The following is a 3,339-nucleotide window of genomic DNA, read 5'->3' as shown; positions in this document are numbered from 1 at the left end:
ACTGTCAGCCACACAGAGCACTGTAGCACAGCAGCGCGGCACAGCACAACCCCTGGGAACAGATCCCTCTGCGCCCGTCTGTCTACTGTAAATCACCCAGGTTCGGGAAGGCTCGGGTGGGCATGGCATGCACCTTAAGCCTCTCTCTTAACTTAACTGAACTAATTATTAGCTTGTCTGGCAATGCTGCATTCAGTAGTACAGTTCATGTGCTGTACCATTATAAAGAAACACTTGATTTTGAGCTGTTTGGAGAGGAGTTATTTAATCTATCCAAATTATCCAATTAATCATGCAGAATGTATATATGTGTGCCTTCCTGTATGTCTGCTCAGAAATATCTCAACACATTTACACAGAATTAATGAACATGACAAATAGATGCAATACACACACACACACATGCACACACATATATAAAACACACATTTACTCACACACACATGCATGTATGTGCATTCTCCTGCAAACTGTGCTCCTGCTGAAATTGGTAAACATGCAAGTGGTGACCGAGGATGTCTTCCAACCCGAGCACTGTAACACTGCCCAGCCCGGGCTTAAACTGGCCTGCAGCGCATCACCGCGCCGAGCATCCAGCGCTTATTGTTGACTATGTGCCGGCGGAAAGAGGGGAATTTCTTTCATTCATGTCAATCACAGCTCTTGAGTGGGCGCGTCTATTTTCCTTTTCAGACCAATCGTCGCTGTCGGGGGGCCAGACCTTGTGTGACAGGGAACCAATCGATGGCCTCTGTTCCTGAACTTTTGCTACTCAGAGCAAGTTAATACATCGAGGGGCGTGGTCGCGCCTGACTGACTCCAGTCGAGCTTCGTTAACTGTTAAAGCGCTGGACCTAATAATAAGAAGAAGAATAGTAATAATGATAACTGTGATCGGGAACATTAAACCAAATAGCGTGCAGGTAAATACAAACTGACAGTTGCTTCCCTTAAATTCAGCACGGTCACTGACAGCTCTGTCTGCATGTGTATCTCCCTTCTCCGGGTGTTTTAAAGAGGCAGATGGATTCGAGCCCCCTGCACTACCTCGCCTGCCTGTGGGGGTGTAGGTGCACGAGGGGGCAAATCCTTTCATCTGCTAACCCCCGCGTGCAGATACTGAGCCTCGAGGATGCACAGCACTGCAGCTCGCGCTCACATGTTGCCCCTGCAGCCCCTGCCCCCTGTGGCCCCCTGCCCCCTGTGGCCCCCTGCCCCTGCAGTCTCCCTGCCCCCTGTGGCCCCCTGCCCCTGCAGTCTCCCTGCCCCCTGTGGCCCCCTGCCCCTGCAGTCTCCCTGCCCCCTGTGGCCCCCTGCCCCTGCAGTCTCCCTGCCCCCTGTGGCCCCCTGCCCCTACAGTCTCCCTGCCCCCTGTGGCCCACTGCTCCTGCAGTCTCCCTGCCCCCTGGAGCCTCCCTGCCCCCTGTGGCCCACTGCTCCTGCAGTCTCCCTGCCCCCTGGAGTCTCCCTGCCCCCTGTGGCCCACTGCTCCTGCAGTCTCCCTGCCCTTGCAGTCTCCCTGCCCCCTGTGGCCCCCTGCCCCTGCAGTCTCCCTGCCCCCTGTGGCCCCCTGCCCCTGCAGTCTCCCTGCCCCCTGTGGCCCCCTGCCCCTGCAGTCTCCCTGCCCCCTGTGGCCCCCTGCCCCTGCAGTCTCCCTGCCCCCTGTGGCCCCCTGCCCCTACAGTCTCCCTGCCCCCTGTGGCCCACTGCTCCTGCAGTCTCCCTGCCCCCTGGAGCCTCCCTGCCCCCTGTGGCCCACTGCTCCTGCAGTCTCCCTGCCCCCTGGAGTCTCCCTGCCCCCTGTGGCCCACTGCTCCTGCAGTCTCCCTGCCCTTGCAGTCTCCCTGCCCCCTGTGGCCCCCTGCCCCTGCAGTCTCCCTGCCCCCTGTGGCCCACTGCCCCTGCAGTCTCCCTGCCCCTGCAGCCCCTGCCCCTGCAGTCTCCCTGCCCCCTGTGGCCCACTGCCCCTGCAGTCTCCCTGCCCCTGCAGTCTCCCTGCCCCCTGTGGCCCCCTGCCCCTGCAGTCTCCCTGCCCCCTGTGGCCCCCTGCCCCTGCAGTCTCCCTGCCCCCTGCAGTCTCCCTGCCCCCTGTGGCCCACTGCCCCTGCAGTCTCCCTGCCCCCTGTGGCCCACTGCCCCTGCAGTCTCCCTGCCCCTGCAGCCCCTGCCCCTGCAGTCTCCCTGCCCCCTGTGGCCCACTGCCCCTGCAGTCTCCCTGCCCCTGCAGTCTCCCTGCCCCCTGTGGCCCACTGCCCCTGCAGTCTCCCTGCCCCTGCAGCCCCTGCCCCTGCAGTCTCCCTGCCCCCTGTGGCCCACTGCCCCTGCAGTCTCCCTGTACATGCTACATGCTGCTCTGTAGTGGAGTCTGCCCTTGGTAAATACCTCTGCATTGGGATTGGGATTCGAGCAGCACAAACGCGCTGCCCCGAGGGTCGGTCTCCTACAGGTTTGGTCACAGAAGCAGCTGGCGGAGACCTTGACTTCGTGTTGAAGTCCAGTTGTTGTTGTGGTAAAACTATGTTATGTCTCAAGTTATTATGCAGAACAGTCCGTGGGACTGATGTTTAAGGGTAGTTAAACATCTTAAACTCTGCGCGGAACGGTTTGTTAATCAGCTCACTTATTGATGTGCCGTCGTTCCAGGATCCTCTGTGGAATCGTGTTCACACGGCACATGCTTGACCGAATGAAGACTGCACGTATGCAAAGACATGGTGGGGGCTGTTCAGGTAGGGTAACTGAAGTGTGGCCTACAGTGCATACAGTCATGGTCAGTGATGGGCGTCTTGGAGCTCCAGAGTTCACACGGCATGTGGGGCCCTCGAGTGTGACGACATTGTGCGCAATTCCCAGGGCTGCTCCGACCCGACAAATGCCTTCTGCACAGGTAGCCGTATCCCCCCCCCCACCGTACTGCTTCAAGCATGAAGGGGCGGGGGTCCAACACATTCCTACAGGAGTCGCAGTCACAGAACTAGACACGTCACTAAAAACAATATAATATTAAACACCATAAACGCATTTGAGGATGCAAAGTTAAAGCGTAACTTGAAAGGGGTGCATTAAGTCTAATAAATAGCCACCTGGCCGCCTGCTGTTGAGATACCCTCCGCGCTCCCTATTAGTAGATGTTGTCTAATGAAAAGGGGGAAGGTGGATGTTTCGCCTTTAAGAGTTAAGAAACTTGAAACCTTGTTTGCGCAACAATCAGTGCAGCTCGCAGCCGCCAAAGTGTCTAGACTAGCACATGATGGGAAGCAGCCAATGGCTCCTTCCCTCTCCTCGGGGCCCCGTGTGTGTGTGTGTGTGTGTGTGTGTGTGTGTGTGTGTGTTTCAGAA

Source organism: Amia ocellicauda, chromosome 4 (assembly GCF_036373705.1).
Source record: "Amia ocellicauda isolate fAmiCal2 chromosome 4, fAmiCal2.hap1, whole genome shotgun sequence".
Taxonomy (NCBI): Eukaryota; Metazoa; Chordata; class Actinopteri; order Amiiformes; family Amiidae; genus Amia; species Amia ocellicauda.
Note: the sequence above shows the minus strand (reverse complement) of the source record.